Below are 20,498 nucleotides of genomic sequence, written 5' to 3'. Positions count from 1 at the left end.
TTGGCTGCTTCCTCTTGTTTCCCTTCAGTCTGATGTTGCTGTCTCTGACCCCACTTTAAACTGCCTTGTCCATTCCCCTCTCTGCCTCTCCGACGTTTTCCTCTCTGCTCTTACTCAGCTTTTGTTTTTCTCTCTCCCCTTTGGAGGCCGTGTTAAAGTCCATTTACTCCCCTTTAAAATTCCACTCCAAGCCGGGCTAAGATTTCACGGGATAGACCAGTGGATCCTTCGCTTTGAAATAATCTTGATATAGCCGAGTTCAAATGTTGGCTTGGACGACTGTCTCCGACCCCCCCTCTTGCCCCCAGTGACTGCTCCATTAAATCTTGGACTTGGAAGGAAAAAGACTGCACATTACCCGTCTTTTTGCTCCTCACTTTTTACAACCCTGGGCTCGATCCAGGGGCTGTAGTGGTTACCATTGCGACGGGCTGCCTTTGAGATAACCTGCTGAAAACAGAAATGAATGATAGATGGAGGAATGAGATTGTTTGGAAGCAGAATGCATGTTTGGGCAGAGGGAGTGGAGTGATGGACAGGGACCAGGCGGTGTATCTCTGGCTGCCTCTCTCAGCGGCTCAGCGTTCTCCTGCAGCTCCATTGGCATCTGCTGCAACGTGCAAGTACCAACCTCTGATACATGTCCGACTCGGTCTCTGGTTGCAGATACCAACCCACCCCCCCCCCCCCCCACCCCTGTTCTAACTTCTGACAAGATTGGAGGAGTTATCTTAGCACATGTAAAGATGAATTGAATTATTAGTTTAAGCAAAACTATCCAAACACAATGTGCATCCAGGATAATAAATCTGCAATTGTTCATCTTTGGGAAACACATACCACCACAACTTGTGGGCAGATTACGGCAGAGCCGCACGGTCACAGTTTACAGAATACACTTTTTTGACAGAATATTCCCAAGGAGCACAAGTGAAGCACGCAAACTTTGCCTTTAGAAATATGACTGGGTTTCCTGTTACATGTGAGCACAGAATGTTCAGCTTTCTACACATATGGGGATTCTATAAGTGATGCTTTTTTTAGCAGCAACACGTACAGACCGAATGTCTTGGACCTTATAGCAACATGGCTGTTACATGCATCATAAAATAGCATGGGCTGCTGAATGTGTTTTTGAGATGTTGAAGTCAGTAAATTAAGTGTTGCCTTGGTCAAAGATAAAGAGCTGCTCAAAAGGTTTGTTTTAATCATTGTTTTTTTGTTCTGTTGAACTGTTGAACTCTTTCCTACAATTAAAGGGAATTCTGTGTATTTTTTTAGATGCATAAAAAAAATAATAGATCTGCCTTCTAAATCCGTGTATGATCTTTCTGTTTGTCAATACAAGACGGTGAAATAAATCTAGATATGATATGAACAAAACTGTTATCAAGATGTACATATATATATATATAGTTGATAATTGTTCTTGCTCACTACATTGGTCATCACAAATTGTTGCACTTACCTTTAACTCACTTAGTTTAATACTAAACTATTATGTTGGTTAAATGTTATACAATTGCTTAATTAAATTTAAATGCTATGTTATATTTTTGCAATTTGCACAATTGGCCTTATTTTAGAAACGTATTTTCCATGTTATATATATATATATATATATTTACATGATATTTTATTATTAACAATAATGTGGTGTTATTCATATCTATTTAACAATGTGCTTCGAACAACGCTGAAAGACACTTAAACACAGGAAGCAAATAAAAGCAAATAACGAAAATCATAATCCCACATTAAGATATAAATACACATAATTGCAGCTTGTAATTTTCGCTGCTCATTGGTTGGCTGTTTGCATCATTAACCAATCATCAGCGGGCACAGCCGTGGCGTGCTGGTGTTTACATCACGTGGGAACCGCCGTGGTCGGGTCGGGTCGGGTGTGGATGTAAAGAAGCTCAGTCACATCTTTAGAGTTGATGTTTTGTCGGAGCTTCAAAGATACAGATGAGAATCCTCATGAAAAGCAGCAACATGTGAGAGTGGAGGATGAAGGAGGAGGAGGAGGAGGAGGAGGAGGTTCTTCGTCACTGCAGGGACCAGATGTTAGAGAGAGAGAGAGAGAGGAGGAGGAGTGGTTCTCCCTCATCCACTCACACTGGCTGCTAAATGCTTCCTGATCCACGAGTTTGTCCTAAAAACAAACTGTTCTCAGCTCGGACCTTCAGATGAATTCTACTCATTTTAACAGCGAAGGTAAGTTTCTTTTTCAGCCATGTGTTTTGTTATTATTATTGGACGTCTGTTGTTGATCAGTTGACGCGCACGTCACGTCCATGTCCTGGAGGAGAAGTGGAGACGTGATGACGTGAGGGCGTAACGAGACGCTGTGCGGTGTTCCCCTGCTGCTCTCTCTTTACGTTTATATCATGTGTTCATGTTAAAGCATGTAGCTCACTGGACTCACATGTAAACAATGGTCTTTATCATTAGTATGAAGCAGGTGCATGTCAAGGATATGACAATATGTTAAAACTTAAAAACAAAGTGACTTTTCGATATAAATGACCCGTATCATCATTTATATGGTGAAACCATCAAAATGATAGTCCCACGTTTTTATATTTCACTTTTCACTCTTTTTGTATTTTTAGTCATCTTTATTATTGAATCTCTCCATACCTGCCTTTGGTGTTTCCTCATTTCAAATTGATGAGATTTACGATTGTGTTTCCTCACTTCCTGTGAATCTCTAACTATGTATGTGGATGGAGGGGGGTAAATTGGTGGGGGGGTATTGTTTTTATTATTTACTTTTCTCTACATCCTACCTCCTGCATTTAGGTCAGTGTGTCCCTCCTCTTTGGCTTTTCCACACGGACTGTTTACCTGCGGGCAACTAAAGCCTGATCAAATGTAACTAGAAACCGAAACCAGAACGCTTTGCCCCAAAATCATGCTGAATCTTTTTATAAAGATAATCATTGAAGGTGGCCCCAGGAATCCCTACCTGTGCATTAATGAGTATGGGGCAATCCCTTTTTTAAAAATATAATATACTACTCAAACATGACATGATTCATGTGAATAAGGATGTTGTCATTGTTTGGTGTGAGTGTTTGTTGTGTTTATGTCTGAGTTGGCGGGTTTGAAGTCTCAGATGACGAGGAAGTCCTGTCTCTCATCAAATCTGACTCTCAGGTATCAAGTGTCTGTACCAGAGATGTGTATCCCACGAGCTCTGTGGTTTGTTTGAGCAAGCGGCTGTTACATATTTTATTAGATATCCAATACCATTATGAGCAAATTTCATTACAAGATATTGAGAATTTCCTGTAAGCTGCTGGGAATTTAATAAGATCAACACTGAGAATGTCAACATTAAAAGGATTTCAGAGAGAACATATATTATATAATTTATTGTAAACTGTATTTGTAGGAAGTACTCTGACCTGACCATCAATACCTGTAACACAGAGCTAGACTCTGTGCCTTTGTTATTTTTCTCTCCACATGATGGGATGCTCTCTCTCGTAGTGGCAGATAACAACTGGCAGAAAAATCTAGTTCAGTAATGTCTGTGTAAATATGCATGATCAGTGTAAAGAATAACTTTGGGAGACTTGTATTTCTCCTACAGTACAGGTCAGGGACGGAAGTGACTGCATCTCGCTGTGTATTTTTGTTCACAGTTTGTACGTTCTCACTCTACAGAATGCTCCTTTGTTTTCTGAGACATTAGGGACTAAGAGAGGTCGTCCCTTTTGGACAGAGGCCGACTCTAATTCCATGGGAGAGCGGCTGCTTATTTGTTAACGCCATAAAGCTCTCACGTGATGAAAGGAATCTGCAATTTGCTTTTCGTTGGGCAGACATCTAAATGCTCTGAGAGAGGCTGTGTTTGATTTAGCTCCTCTTATCTACGTTATGGTTATGAAAATGATTATGCCAAATGTGGCATTGGATACAGGGCTTTGTCTGGGGGATATAAATGATTGATATCTCAAAGCATGTTTTCTTCTGGTCCAGCTGGACCAGGAGGTCAGCCCAGGAAAACAGGGACCCGGAGGTTCGTGGAGCTGTTGAACACCAGTGCCTGACACTGCATCGCACCATCTCTGGCTATGTTCACACATTAAACTATCAAAGTTCTCAGAGTGCATGTGGCTGGCTAACTCCCATCAATTTACAGAGTTCTTGTGTGTCTGCAGGGGAGAAAGATGTGTTTTATTGTGCATTTTAAGTGTTTATGATCCTTCGTAAACTGAGCTACTCTCCTTCTATTGGCGTAGTGGCATGAGGCAGAAAGTGTTATTGTCTGATTCAGGGGTTGTGCCTTATACAAAAAGCACTGGCTCACCTAATCTCAGTTTGCACGAGACAGCTTGCCATTAAACGCACTAGAGTACAGGAGACAGTCAAGCCTTGTTCAGGCTTCAAACATGTCTCTTGCTCCACAGGCTGCATGGATATAATGAGTTTTTACCTTTAATGAAAATCAAGAAAGGTAGAGATCAGCAGGACGGAACTGACGCAGTGAATAGGATTCATGTAAAGTATTTTTCTGACCTTGCAGTGAGTTGGGGAGTGAACAAGAGGATTGGGTGAAAGGATATAGATTTTTAATGGATAGAAGAATAACAAAAGAGAGAGAGAGAGCAAAAAAGAAAAACTATATGATTCCATGTTTCTGTTATTATCTGCCCTTCGTAAGGACTTTGGGAGTTTATATCCTGTTTTACTTTGAAGTTACTTGCCTCGTGTGTCTTCTTACTTCCTGTCTTTGTCTATTTTCCCGCCTTTGTGATAGTCTGATGTGTTTCACCTGTGTCCAGTTAACTCCGCCTTCCTTGTGTATTTAGTCTCTGTGCTGCCAGTCCCCCCCTGTTTGTCACTCCACTCTCATCACTCTGTTTCCTGCCATTTCACAGCTCTCTGCCCTGTTCCTTACTTTTTGAGTCTGGCTGCCTTCCTGCCAACCTGTTGACTGGAGCCTCGTAAGCCTAATATTCAGATTGAATTATCTTCGCTGCACCTACCTGCGAAAAAAGTTATCATTTTGTGTCCCGGATAGATGTTGAGCACATACAAGCTGCTAAGTTTGTGTGGGACTTGTCATGTTTGCACCTCCACACTATCAGATGATGGTTATTACCATTTCTTTGACACAAAAACAAACAGGCATTCTTGTGAGGTGAAAAATCCAGCATTGGGTTGGAGAGGCAAACAGACAAGTTATCGGTGTTGACATTGTAAGATTCATTGATATATTTTTTAAATATTTTGGCCTCCATGCAACAGAATGTGGCATAATAGATTCATTCATCAATAGTCTAGACTCTAGATTAATGGTCTATTAAATCTGCTAAATGAGCCATTTTTAAGACAAATATTCACAAGCGATGAAAAATAGAGGTGCTTAATCAATTGTTTTGGGACAGTTTGCAGTAAATGGGATTAAACAAGCCTAAGTATTGTAACGCTTCACAGTGTAGTAGCCTACAGTCAGAGCAATATCATTCTCAAATTCCAAACAAAGCCGTTATGAGTACAACAATATCCTCTAACACGATCAAGTAAATTCAATGTGTACAAACAGTGTTTATCAGGCAAAACGTAAATAAATTTGAAGACAAAAGCCCTTTGTAAAGGATCATTCAACCAAACACCAGCAGGCAATCTGTCTGGACAATTCTTCAGGCCACATGGTTCCTACTGTTGTGTATAGCGTGCTGAAGCACTTGGCTGCAGCACAGAAATGTAACTGGATGACATGTTGACTTAAAAGAGATGCTTATCAACTTCATATCGTCTTTGCATGTCCCAAAAGGCACCACCTATCGTGTTTGTTTGCACCTTTAACAATATGGAGTATAAATTGCAGTTGGAGCATGACGTCAATGACAGTAAAAAGAGTGCGAGTTTGCATTGGAGAGTAAAGAGGAGAGATGGGAGGCAGAGTTGGAGTGACAGATGAAGATAAGCTGGTAAAGTCTCACAAGAAGCAAGTCTGGTTCTATTTTTAATTTTTTTCTTTCTGGACATAAGGATCAGACCTCTCACAGCAGCAGATGTACACGTGTAATTCTGTGAGTACTGGCATCTTTGATACAGAGTGAACTTATGTCTTTGGTTTGAGTTTTGCTTTATGGATATTTGTCTCCCTCTTGAATCTGTTGGAATATTTTTCTGGCTCACGTAATGTGACACAGAGGAAGTAAACCGCTAAAAATAGCAGCGTCTTGACCACAGAAACGGGTCAAACGGATCGAGTCTTAAGTGAATAGCCACAGAATATTTTGTTAGAAAACTGTGTCGACTATCAACTCTCACTTAAACGTTCACACACCTGGGCTTTTCTTGCTGTTAAATGCCAAAATGTCTGCTGTGAAAAAGTTCAGTATTATGTCATTCACTTCACTCTGTTTGTGAAGGGATGGTAACTTGTTAAAGATGTTTTTCATGGTGAACATGACAACCACAAAACCTGCATGCTTTAAACATGCTTTATACGCTAAACTGATAATATTAGCTAATTGCTATATACACTTACTATGATATTAGCAAAACGCGGCAACTTAACGATCATATCTAAACATGCTAGACACGCTCAACTAAAGTAATGGCTAAATGCAATATAAGCGATATCAGAGAAACACCATGTGCTAAACGATCATATTAGCTAAGCATGATATGCTAAACTAAAGTTATTAGGTACACGCAATATAATCTAAGCTGTGATATTAGCGAAACACCATATGCTAAACTATCATGTTAGCCAAGCATGCTATATACGCTAAACTAAAGATATGAGCTAAACTTGATTTATTAACTGTCACATTGCAAACATTTTTTCTTTTAGCCATCTGCAGTGCATATCTGTGGCATGGGAGTTCAAACTACAAACGCCTACTTTACATAGTTGAGTGGCAGTAATAACCTGCTGTCTGAAAAGCTTGAAAAGGAGAATCTTCTGTCAGTGAATGATGTACAATATGGTCAGCGCCATGCTAGAAAAAAGCTGTTATTATCTGTTTTTGTGTTATTATCTTTTATTGTGTGGTGGCATTGTTGCTCTCTTTGTGGCTCTGGGAGGATGAACTAGGTATTGAAAGCATGGCCTAAAGGTTTATATCAGGAATAAGCTGTATAAGGTATGTTTTTGGTAAAAATCTGGCGTTGGGACAGAAATCATTTCAAAGTCAACATCCGCAATATGTCTTTACTCTCAGTTGAAGAAAGTTTTGGTGGGCCGAGCTGTGGTTACTTTCATTGCTTATGCTAATTACTATGTTTTTCTTCTTCCATCTATTTATCACTTCTGCACGCCCAAGCGACTTTTGCTGGGAAAGACCTACAGCACTTAACATAGGATGTTTAATTATCAACAGCTTCCGAGAACCAGGTAAAGGTTACACTGAATATAATGTAGATTAATATCAGTTGGCTGTATGTGGCAAAATGTAGATTTCTGCTGCAGTTCATGTCGGTGTCTTTGTTTTTTTCTTAATGATCCAGAATGTGTGTGGCAAACATGTGAGAGGAGAAAACTAGAAGCAGAACCTCCTAAATCTCTCACAGTGAAATAAATCACATGCATTACTTTAGCTGAAAAAACCCAAACAAACAGGAAACACAGCGAGGAGGATGTGATATAAACCTCCCAGCTCAGGCTGTGTTATGGCTTCACTGTTGGTGTTCGGGTTCAATCAGGGTCTGGTGCTGTAGGTTACACAGCGGGTCAAGATGGTGCCATGGTTGTAATGCAAGTGACAAAAGAAGTGTAAAGAAGGAGAGCGGAGAGAAAACTAGACAACTAGACTGTTGCCTCCAACTCTGACGATTATTCTCGCAATCAGTGCTGAACAAGAACCTTTTCATTGAAAGGATGCGCCCTGCCTGCACCACTCAGCTCAGCCGTACTCAGCCCAGGGAAACGAGGTGAATGTGGCTGTACCCAGCTGTGTCTTGGCTCAGTGATAGTTTGGTGCAATTAGAGAGTGAGAGACAAGATCAGGAAACACCCAAAGGCTGTGTTGTCGCTGCTGAGTAACATGATGAAGTGAGTGTGGCTGGCAGCGGCCCTCACAAGGTCCAGGGAGAAATCAGATGTAAACCTGAAGGATTAACAAAACTTCATAACTTGCAATGAGTTAACTCAAAAAATACAACACTCACAAAGGTCAGCCAGTTTGTTGTTGGACCAAAAGCTAGAGTAGCATCAGTGAGATAGTATGAGGTCCCATTGAAACAGTGCATACAGACCACAGACAGTTGTATATATGTATCAGTGAAGAGAATGCATGTGATTCTGTGTTAATGTATGTTTTTCAGCAGAGAATTTAGTGTCATCAAAGATAAGTGTGATAATGTCTTCCCGTTGTCGCATTTCTAAAAGTCACATTTAATATTGTATTTCAGCATTTAGTAGAAGCACTTTCTCCTTTTTCTTGTTTTCATGTTTTGCTACCATTTTTGTTTTCATTTATTCCAGACGACTATCTTTGGTGTAACCCTTATTTCCAACAGTGGTACCACATAGAGCAGAGTCCATGTTGGATGGCAAATGTCTGCGAGAGATGAAGAGTGAAAATTACTGAACAGGCTTTCACTGTCTCTATGGCACAGAAACATTGCTAGTTTATGATGCAGCGTGTTACCTGAAGACATATTGACAGAAACATGACATTGGATTCCTGAGAATGTGTGTATGTGCCCTCTGTCTGTGTGTGTGTTGGAGGTATGGACTGTCTATATTACTCTTCTGCATCATTTTACGTAATCTATTTGTGTTATGAAAGTATTGTATTTTAACTATACGTAGCAGCACTTGAATAGCAGGATTGACTTAGTTAGCCCTAGTGATATGGTAAAGATTTATAAATAGAAATGGAAGGTGGATGTGCCCTATAGTTGTTAGTGGTGGAATGGTAAGATAACTCTAAGATATATTGATATTGTCTAGTACTGACCATGATCCAAAGTATGGTCCGTCCTACAGTGCATTTAGTGCAGCGGTCCAGGCCCATGTGAGCTCTCACAAGTCGGACAGCCATGTTGTGGCATTTTTTTTTTCTTGCAATTGATTATTGATTTTCACTTATTTTCACAATTTATACACCATCAGGGGCTGTTTCCACCAAACTTAAAAACAAAACGACAAAGAAAGATGGACCACTTAAGGACTACTTGTATTTCCACAGGTGTAGATATAGTCAGGGTCCTCAAGAAACTGGTACTGAGTGCATACTGTTACATGTTGGCTACATTATTACTTCTTTAATACAAGTTATTGATCTCATTCACAGACATTCCTGTGCACTTTGTCCTTGTTAAACTGGAAAGCCCATTAATTGTGCATTATTACTGGAAGTTTTGTGCAGGGGAGGGTAAAGACACTCACACCCCCAAAAACCAACCTTTTATATCCAGATGGTGAACTCAGCTGAATGCAATCAATTGTGACAGGTGAACAGCTGTATTCAATCAATTTGTGCTCTACCGACGTCTATTGAGGCGTCAGTGTAAGCGTCAGCCCTTGCCTGTAGCCCTCCTTGTTAGAATACCTCCTCGGATAAAGAGCAGCAAGTCTACCTGTGTGACTTTACAGAGAGAGGCCCCGGCAAAGCAAATTATCTTATTTGCTCTAAACACTTAAAACTGTAGCTCTCCCCTCCATTCCTGTTGTCTCTTGTAAATGCCAATAGTATAGCTGCCAAAAGGCAAGAGGTCTGGTTAACCTCTAGCTCTTGCAACATTCCTCACCCACATGTGCCTCCTCCTCTGTTGGGTCGTGGAACTGTCTCACTGAAACTTACATCAGACCCCTTCTCCCATTCTTCCTGTCTGTCCAGTTGAGGAGTTTGGACTGGCCTCCCGATCTCCAACAAATGGAAATTCACTCAAGTTTTGCTTCACCTCAAAAACACCTCTTTGGAGTACAATACTGTTATTTGACTACTCCAGTAAAAGATTCTGTGGTTGTCATTTACGTCTGCCCGAACAAGTGGGGTTAATGTGCTAGACACACTGCTGTCTACCATTCCTGAGCACGACTGGCCAGTATTCATCCTTGATATGAACATCAGCCTTCCTGTCCCTGATGGTTTGCAGCCCTCAACTCACAAAGCCAGTAAAGAATGTGACTAATTCTAATCCAAAAACTGTGCCACAGACTGTCTAATGATCACACCACTCTTCCTCTCTGACCACAATTTCTTTCACTTCACTGTATGCCGCCAGAATTGCCCAACATTCCTCCAGCTCAGGTTTTGTTTTGTATCTTTGCCAATCCTAACCTTTCTCCCACCCGCTCCTCCTCAGTGGTTACCTGCGTATTACCTCCTCAAATCACATTTTCCTGACAAGAGGTCACTAGAGGTCATAGATCCACAGAGTATCTGTGTTCTACACTGGGCTCTAGATAGTCTCTATTGACCAAACACTAACCTCCCTCACTCATAGCTGACTGATACCATTTGAAATTTGCATACTGATCTCTAAGATTGTGAGAGTACATGGCATAAAGCAAACAACCCTCCAATTTCAAGGGTTATCATTATTTTTCAGCTTACAAACCTTTCTCAGTCCTCCAGACACTATAGCTGATATCTTGGCCTTCTTTTTTTTACTGAAATGTTGGCAGCCATCAGTAGCGAATTTGTTGAACCACTCAGAGACAACCGATCTCCCCCACTTAAGGGCACATCACCCTCCACACTCAACCCTATCACCAAGGGCAGTAAGCCAAACAGAAATGCTGCTCTTCTCTCATGCCCTTCTCTGCCTCCTCTGCTCCATAGCGTGCCTCCCACCTCCTTCACTCAGCCCTCTAGCTGAGTGTAAGATCCCAAAATTTGCAAAATGTAGCAGGCCCACTCAACACACTTGCATATGTGTTGGACTCCGTTCCCACCAACCTCTTTGAAGGCACGTCTCCCACCATTGTCCCAACAAACAAAGCGATAAATGCTTCCCTAGCTTCAGTACAAGTTCCAACCACATTCAAACAGCCAGCCTTTGATACAGTAAACCACTGCATCCTGTTCTGTGTACACTCTTTTATGGGCATCTCGTTCTGAATCCAATCTCACCGAGTGGTTCCTCAATGTGTCATGGAACGCACATATAACCTTATCCCGTCACCTCCCCACAGGGGTGCCCCAAGGCTTGGTGCTGGGGCCTCTTTTCTTTGCACTATAGACCACCTCTGTCCATCCCACCAGTGGCCCCATGTGGCTGGATCTTGGCATGTCTCTCAGACATATTCACATGGAAGAAGGAATGTCACCTTTAACCAAACCTCTCCAAGACTGAGGTGTTAGTCATACCGTATAATCAGTCTCTCCACCACAATATCAACATAGAAATTGCCTCTTCATAACTCACTCAAACCAAGGTCGAGAGAAACTTTGCCAGCTTTGCTTACTGCTCTACTGCGTCTGTTTCAGGTTTGTGATGCTTTGTCCAATACAACTTAATAAAATCAGGCCTTATCTGACTGAGTATGCTACCCAACTCTTGGTAGAGGGTCATGGTGTTGATCACTGACAGGCCTCTCTTCATACACAGTGAAACCCTAACAAATGGACCAGTATTTGGCAGCACGTCTGGTCTGTTGCCGAAGTTGCTTTGGAGTCTAAAGGCATTGTTGCACGTATGGGAAGGAGAAGTGTACAGTAGTTTGGAAACTCATTCATATAACATGCTGTATTTCTCCCCTGGAATGATTCACCCTCTGACTGTGATTGTCGCTACACTTCAGCTGTGCATTCTGAAGTTAACAAGTTCACCACCTCTCAGAGGTTTGCTATCTGGGAATTATGGGAACTAAAGAGAGCATATCCAGCATTTCATCACTCTTGTATAGCTTTTTTAAATGAAAATAGCTTTAAAGTTCTGTTTTATTTTGCCAGAAGGATTTTTCATGCTTATCAAAATGGACAATCAAAACTATGATCCAATGTGTGTGATGCACATCCAAATTGTTAATGATATTGTGAGCTTATAAATTCCTGATTTTCATTTAGATTTTATGGTCTATTATTTTAAGTAGAGACGTGGTTTGGACGTAAATGCAAAGCACAACCTCTCTCAGTATTTATTTCTTGGCAGCATACATAGAAAATAGTTGTCTAAAGAGAATTACCGTAACTGACATACAGTAGATATCAGATTGGTCATAGAGTCTGGTCATTGCTGCCAAATGATGTATTGAGGTTTAGATAACGTTCAGGGATTCATCAACTATTTCTGCATAAAACGGTTAGAAGTTACATGTTCAAACCGCCCCCCCCCCCCCCCCCCCCCCCCCCCCCACACTTATAATAAGTTAATAAATATTTGGTGCAGTGGTCTCCTAATAATGAAGAAGAATGAGGAGAGAGAGTCTGCCTCTTAAAGGAAGTTGTTTCTCACCACTGTCGCCAAGTGCTTGCTCATGGTCGGAATTGTTGGGTCTGTGTAAATAATATGATGATTAGTACAGTCTAGATCTACTCAATAGGAAAAGTGCCCTGAGTTAACTTCTGTTATGATTTTGTGCCTTTTAAATTAAACTGACTTGACTAGTTTTGGAAAAAGTTTTAAAATAGAAGCACTCACATCCATGTATTATGATAAGATATGTGATCCCAGTCATTACTGACCAGGGCCTTCACTTTGAGACACACACCCAGACCTATGAAGTCACTGCCTGTGTTGAGTGAATGTATTTTGATTAGACATTAGATCTCAGTTATTACTGATCCCTCTCTGTGTTAGTTCAATATACCATTTCATCTCTGTCTGCTGTGATTGCTTCCACATGTCAGGCCCCAGGCCTCACGGGCCCACACAGGTCTGCAGTATCTGTGAGTTTGGGGGTTCAGGAGCCCCTGTAATGGGCTTAGACAATCATAGAGTCCCCCTGGATGCAGCAGCAGAATGTACTTGGAAGCTTGCTGATGAAGAGGTGGGTTGGTGGGTGGTTGGATAATGTGAGAACTGTTATGGGAGCAGTGGGAGAGGGGCATGCGGGGCAAATTTGAGGAAAGAGGGGGATTTAGGCAGACACACTGCCTGATGCTGATGAAAGAAATTTGGGTCATGGGGATGCCACATGTGTATCTAAACATCTACACACACTGAAGGTATTGTAGGTATGTATGTTTCCAGTTAGCAGTGCATATATTTGTTTAGCGTCTCGGAAATGTGGATTAACAGTGATTAGTGTGTTTACCATGATGTTGTTTGAGTGAATTCAGCAAAGCCCTTTACATGATGGTTCTTAAAGACAGGATATGTTTCATAATAAGCACAAAGGAGCTTTGGTTGTCAGTTCTACCCCAGGTGGAGCGTACATCTGCCCAAATGATCTGTGTGGGGAAAAGCACGGGAGGAGAAATGGGGAAAACAGCTGTGGGTGTTCATGAACACACAAAAACAGTCACACCACAATTTTCCACAGAACGGCCTTCAGAATGATCAACAGTTTGGCAATTTCTCCGGCTCATCTTTCTGGCGAGCTCTCCTGATGATGGTGGGATGCCAGCAGCATCAGTGGTGAAAGAGACCCCAAACTTTAGTGGAGAGGAAGAGGGGGATAAATTTAAATCACCATATTTAATTTGTGGCATCTTTTTGGACAGGAGCACTATTGTTTTTCCTAAAAGAAAACATTGCTGACTGATTCGAGTAAGGCCCCTGAGCCAGTTGAGCATTCTGTTTTTGTTTGACAGTTCTCAACCTGTGTATAATTGTTTGTCAAATGACAGAGTTGCCTCTCTCTGACACTTCTGTGTTACATACCCAAACCATAATCCAGAATCGATGCTTTTGTTTCTTGAATTTTTTCTTTTATAATTCAGAACATTTGCTGGCAGAGCTTTTTTTTGTTTCGCCTGTTACTGTTTTGCAAGGTTATATGGCTAATGTTGTGAATTATCGTAATTTTTTTTTATCTTAATCCTGAAGAAATGTTAAACTTTCTGTTCTCAGCTCCGTTCTCAGATAACAATGCTGAGCAATCCAGCCAGCTGAGACAAGTGAGTGAACACAGTCATACAAACTGACAGAAAGTGGTTAGAGATATTCGGTTTCTTCGGTGCAAACAAAACCCCCCATACCATTGTCTGTGATTTCATGGTAACCTGAGAAAGATGTTCGCAATGATTTGATAAGAACAAAGTGTGACACAGGATTTTGGCGGAGGCTCTTTGGCTCCAGTTTCACCAGTTTGCACTGGCAGAATGAAAGAAATCAGCAGAGCATCCTCATGCTCAGCCAGTGTTGCCGCTGAACCCATTCCTCTCTCTGCTCTGCTCTCTCTGAGATGCAGCCCTATGTTTGATGAGGAAAAGCTACAGTGTGCAGTTCATGGATCCTGAAAAAGGAGGCCTGCGGGTCTTTGAGAATAACAGCTCTCTGATACGACACACTGAGTACAGCCAATCCTCCTTAATTTGAACCACGTGCTTGAAACAAGATGATGCGTTTTCAGAGTAGTCGATGTAGAACAACAGTTCTGCTGCATGTGCAGTTGTCAGTGTGGCTCGAGGGTCTGACTGAAAAACTCATTTTGTGGAAGGGGAACCATTTGCTTTATGAATACTGAGATGGCAAAACTACAGTGGTAATAAACAGTGCCTGTTTGTTTCAGTGCACAAACGCGGACAATCGGATTAAGATTACACATGATTGTTTGCACAAAACACACTTTGCTTTGGAGGCAATAAACCATTCACCTTTGACTCTCTCCATTCACCACACACTCTAAATTCAGTAAAACTCATTATCATCTGTATAGTTTTTTATAGTTTTGTTAAGGTCACGGAGCTGCCAAAAAGCTGCACGTATTTTCACTGTTTCCTCTCCACCTGTTAGTGATCTGTTTTTATGTGTCTCGCGTGCCTTTCCGGCTATAACGAGTTTTGGCTATTGGCAGGAGGAGGCATGTTTTACCCAAACCCTTTCTTTGCCACCATTCTCCATATCTCTGTCCTTTTTTAGACCTAGATGCATGCTGTGGCTTTTCCTGTGAACATATTGCATAGCTTGTATAAGTGTCTCCACTACTGTTCTGTAATTGCCCACAATGTCTTCCATATGCGCTTGTTGTATTCCACTTATGTAGCTTCCTCCTCAGGATTATCAGAGGTCGAGAAGTCCACGAGCATCATGCTGACTCTGTAGTGTTTTTTCTTTGCACCAATATTTCACAGAGGGGATCCCGCTCTTAGAAGACTAATCAGCACATCTCAATAAAGTGCAAGCAGATGATATTCATAAGGAAGAAGTGATGTCTGTGCTGTGTTCCCTTACCAGTGCCGTCCATGACTTTTCAACCTTAAACATTGTTATAGTCAATTGACCAAAACAAACCCATTCATGCTCATGTTGCATGTTAAGCTTCACTGACAAACCAGTGTTATATCCAGTGTAATGAAGTCCTCTCGGGGAAAGAAACGGTTCGCTAATTACAGTTCCACAAGCCACAGTGCTGTGTCAGGCCATTGAGATTCAAACTCACCATTGAAAGTCCATATGTTTTTATTTCATTCTCCTCTTGTTTATGGCTCTTTTGTCAAAATCGAGCAGAAATAAATCCGATTGTCACTCTCCAGCTGGGCTGAGTTCAGATGGAATTAAGATGGGGTGCCTCACAGCTCTGTAAAATGAGTCATTGTCAGCATTTCCACTAATAGATCACTCCACGCCGGAGGCTAGGAGGAGAGCGTACTTTCGATACTCTCTCAGCCCGAATCAGAGAACCTTGCATGCTCCCACAAGCAACTGACTTTCCTTCCTGACTTCAACCATGTCGTAGTGGTTTGTATTTTTACATGGCACCATTCAAAAGCTTTACTGGATGTGTTAATGTCTTCAATCCGTGAATAAACAAAACCTGTGATTGGAAACCTTGAAGAAACCCTCCCCCTATTGATATCACGGGCACAGATTCAGAGTAAACATTGAGAGGCATCGCTTCAATCCTCTGTTTTCATTGGCTCGCTTGCACTTTGAGGAGCGCTGCAGCTCGGTTGCCAATCGCTTTTTGCACAATTACAAAATGTCTATCTTTTGCTTTTATACTAATGTTGAACATGGAAATAATTTATTTAATTAGCAGTCGCTGTGTTTCCAGCGCACAATAAACTTTTTCTTTTGCTCAGAATTGATCCCAGTGTTTGGCTTCTGTTTCTTACTCCTCTAATGGAGAGCCTGAGCTATTTTGTTGTCATTTTCCTGATTGATTGATAAGCATTGATTTTGTATTCTTGCATTGTTCATCTTGCCAGAAATATTCGGGGATTAATGAAACTATTGAAGCGTGTCCAGGAAACTGTTGCACTGAAGCAATCCTACTGTCTCATGGTGAACTTTGTCATGGAGTGGGAAGGGATGTTGGGATTTGACGTCTTTGGAATTCCCTAAGTGGTTATTCATTTATTTTCAAGGTGACATCAATTTGTGTGGTTGTCTTTCATCCAGATGCATGCGTGTCCCTCATTCCTGGTTCTATTCATTCAGAGCTCCATTGTCTTCTTTCTACATATCAACCTCAGTGATCTATAAGTTATTTCACTGACCTGAGTGTGTAACAAACGACTGTTTTCTCTTCTTTTTCTCTGATAGGAGCTTGTGACCGAGCAGCAGAGATCAGCTGCTCACAGACGTACTGCTCATACAGACACTCAAACAGTAAGAACCGCATTATTTAAGCATGCATTCATAACATTATAATTTTGCACTTGAATTGCATGTATATGACTATGTATCCTTGCTAATGTGTCATTAACTGTATGTACAAACGTATCATTCTCAATACAAGTGCTAAATGTTATAATTCCAATATGATTGATAAGATCTATATAAGTAGATAAACATTATACGTTTGTATAAAAATGCCATCAGAATTGAATGTAAAAAGGTACTAAGAAAAGTTCTTCCATGTCAAGCCAGTCAAGGCTACATGTTGAAAACAAGTCTTCAAATCAACACATGTGCGTCCATTTACATAATTATATAAGGCCGTTTTCCTTGAAACAATGAGCTGTTGATGATGATGAGTGTGTTGGCCTCCCCTCAGACCTGGCTTGGGAAAAGGTGCCCCCTCACCCCACTTTAATTGGCTTGTTTCGCTCAATTTCTGGATGCGATCATGATTATTTGATCCCATTCGGTTTGTCTTAAGGCATTTATTAGTTTGTGACTCTGACAAAGTGGGACAATATATGACAACAGTCAAATGAGATTTTTCGGGGTTAAAATTCAAATTTTGTCCTTTCAAGCTGGGCGGTATAGGTGAACAGAAAAGTGCATTTGTGGTCACCACATTATATATTTTTCATAAAAAGCACTACGGAGAGACTGCAGGGGTTTATGTGAAGATTTTATCTGCAGGCCGCTGGCAGCACAGCTCTATTGGGTGCACAGTGCAGGCATAAAAGTGCTGATGTGCTAAAATTCCTTAGTGGACTGATTATTATCAAATTCTCGGAATTATTACACATTGGGCCGATTTAGAAACACGGATAACATCTTGATTCTGTATAACTCTCAACTCGGGGGGTGAGTATTTGGGAACAATCATTGATATGTCCTCATCAGTAATGGGTCCTTTGTCGAACTTAACCTTTGAATTTGCTTTTATCAAAGGCCCTCAAAGAGCAACCGGTATGTTAATTAATCTGAATCTCTAAATTGCTACCATGTAGGATGTGAAAAACAGGAGAAAAGGGGCACGATTATCATCATTTATATATTTACCTGCAGGTCTGAAGAATATGAACATCAGGCTCCACATCTTGACATCTGCCTCCTTCAGGCGCCCGGGGCCCTCTCACATAGTTGATCACAGCATTACGCAGCTGAATATAAAAACATATTAAAATGTTTTGCTTATCTAGATTTCTAGTTTTTCTTAAGAAATTGTATTTGAATTAACTTATTCCCCAAAGTTAATTTTAGCGCATTAAGGAATTCTTCACAGTGTGTTATTCATTGCAGAAATGGCATTACCAGTCAAATACAGGAAAGCAGTCAAAGAGCCTTCAGTGTGTTATGTAAGGTTTATTTTGATGAACCAAATTAAATTAAGGTTTGCGGTAAGACTCAGGATACCACAACAGTTTCATTATTTGATTATTTAGATGGTGCTTTCATGTTTATTTTGAAATATATGTTTTTAGTTTGGATTTGGCACATTGATTTAACAACACAGGTTTATCATATTCCTGAATGTAAGCAAAAGAATGTCAAATTGGACCATTCAGTCACCAAACATTTTACTATCCACATTACAGACGCCAACGGCAATTATGGTTTGAATTGGAATTAAGCTTTGATTAACCTGAATTGGAGCTGTCACATCATGGCAACTCTGCAGAGTTCCAGCTGGTCAGTATTTGTTTTAAATGTTTCTTACAACACTCATCAGTAGAAAGCTTTGATTAGTGAAATGTAAATACTATATGGTACATATATATGCAACTAATGTACAGTTAGCAACAAAGCCACCACAGAAGCACCACAACCATTACAACCCTTGTCCAGTGTTGTGTGTTTGTGCTTTGATTCAATGTGTTGAGGTTTTGTCACAGTCAAGCACAGTGAATCATGATAATCATGTTAATGACAGCACTGTCAGACTGGCGGCACAGATTGAAATGCTGTGTTGTGGTCTGTGTAACGGCCACTGTTTATTAAAGACACGTTTCTCTTCTTTTTCTCAATAAATCAATATGATTTGTTTGGGCAAAGAATGATTTGACATAGGAGTTACGGCAATATTGTAATTTTTATTGAATATGAGATATTGGCCGTTTTGACCATCTGTCTAAATCAGCTTTGGTACTTTTCAGTGTAGTTTTATGATTACATTTAAAAAAAAATCTTAACTGTGCTTGCTACAATATTCCCAAATAGATAATTCCCAAATCTTCAAATTTAAGACAAATGGTTGAATGTGATGTTTAGTAAATCTATTTGATGGAATACATTTAAATTATATCTCGATATCTTGTCAAACCTCTGCAGTAGATCCAGGAGGTGAGGTAAAGTCTCTGCTGGGTCAGATATAAAATGTATACATGTTTATATATTTATACATAAAAAAATAGGTTGTCTGCATAAAGGAGTATTTTATGACTTGTTTTTATCTCTGGCAATAATAGGTTGTAGTTTAAATAGATCAAAGTCAACTCAAAAGGGCATTGAGTGCATCCCTGACATGACACCACACCTCAGGCACGCGTTCAGGCGAGGAATGGACCTGCTTTTCCGACCTGATCTCAAGTCTTACAGAGAAAAATAACCAAAGACTTAGCGAGGGCCTGCTTAAAGCAACACCTTGTTGTTTTCTCAGATTTGTCGTCGTAATGTGCTCGGCTTTGTGTCTTTTGTGTGGAGATAAGCTCTGTCCTGCTTGTCTTGGGCGAGGCTGAACATGTTGTTTGGACAGTACTGTGTTGTACTGTAGTCACGATTCTTCTCTGCCAGCATCATCTCTCTCCAACCACTGATGGACTAGTTTGTAGAGTAGTGTATTATCCTGTGACTGCTGCAAATCTCTCTCCATATGTGCATCTGTATGCACATGCACACATGCACCGGTATGCACGTGTTTATGGACTAGTATATATTAAGTGTGTAGTGTTTTTGGCTACCCGAGTCATTAGTGGATAGGTTTGTTTGTGTAGATGTGTTTACTTTAAACAGTTGTCATTGGTTTCGTAGAAAACTGCATTCCAGAGATTAATGTTGTGTATATAAAAGGTTTGGGGGAATACACCTCATGCCCTTCTAGGTCAGCGCAAGCAGCGTTGTCTGTGTTCTCATAAATAAATAAATGGCAGGTGTTTGGAGAACTGGTATCAAAGTGTTTTGGTATAGTTATGATTGCGTATGCCTGCTGTCTCCTGTCGCTCTCTCTTTATATGTTTGCGTGTGGACCACCCAAAGCCTTTGAGGTCATAATAATAACAGGTCCACTTCCTTTCGGCGATTACGGCCGTGGTTCCAGTTGAGGGGGAGCAGATGGGATAGACACTATCAGTCCGTATCACAGGAACAGCAGCCCCTCTGTGTAGTGGACGAGTCACAGCTGTGTCTGGAGAAGGTTAGGCTCCCCCTCCCAGGGCCATTATCCAAATTTGCAGAATCCCAAATATACTGTCACAGCCCTATAGTTAGTGTGAGCGGGTTAATGTTCTTGAAAAGCACCCACATAGCTCAGTGTTAGTCCATCTTGCACCAGATGTGCAAGTGATGATGTCGCAATTAATCTTATTTTTTTTGGTCTTAAAGCGTCTCTTGTTAAATGTGGTCTGCTGGAAAATCTTCTTACTGTTTAAGGTTGTTTCCTTTTTTTTTTTGCCTCTTCTGTGTAAACAAATTCCTCTGGTTAGACAACATTTTCGTTTTTGTGATTTTGTGATTCTTCCTCCTCCTGGTGAGCAAAAATACACTGTGGTAATTAATATGATAATATATGTGGTGGCATAATTTTTTCCAGGCATCGCCGAGGGCCATGTTGAATTGAGGTCTGAGTGAGG

The 20,498-nt window shown here is 40.8% G+C and overlaps 1 long non-coding RNA gene across 1 annotated transcript in view; it reads left to right on the top strand.

Moving 5' to 3' along the window:
* Window positions 1–2,136: 2,136 nt before the first annotated feature.
* LOC117763207 overlaps window positions 2,137–20,498 on the top strand; it is a 106,126-nt gene continuing 87,764 nt past the window's right edge. The window contains exons 1-2 of the long non-coding RNA XR_004614128.1: window positions 2,137–2,220; window positions 16,579–16,644. This is a non-coding gene — a long non-coding RNA (uncharacterized LOC117763207). The remainder of the gene's footprint in view (window positions 2,221–16,578; window positions 16,645–20,498) is intronic.

This window comes from Hippoglossus hippoglossus, chromosome 6 (genome assembly GCF_009819705.1).
Source record: "Hippoglossus hippoglossus isolate fHipHip1 chromosome 6, fHipHip1.pri, whole genome shotgun sequence".
Taxonomy (NCBI): domain Eukaryota; kingdom Metazoa; phylum Chordata; class Actinopteri; order Pleuronectiformes; family Pleuronectidae; genus Hippoglossus; species Hippoglossus hippoglossus.
Note: the sequence above shows the minus strand (reverse complement) of the source record. Positions and strands in the feature narration are given on the sequence as shown.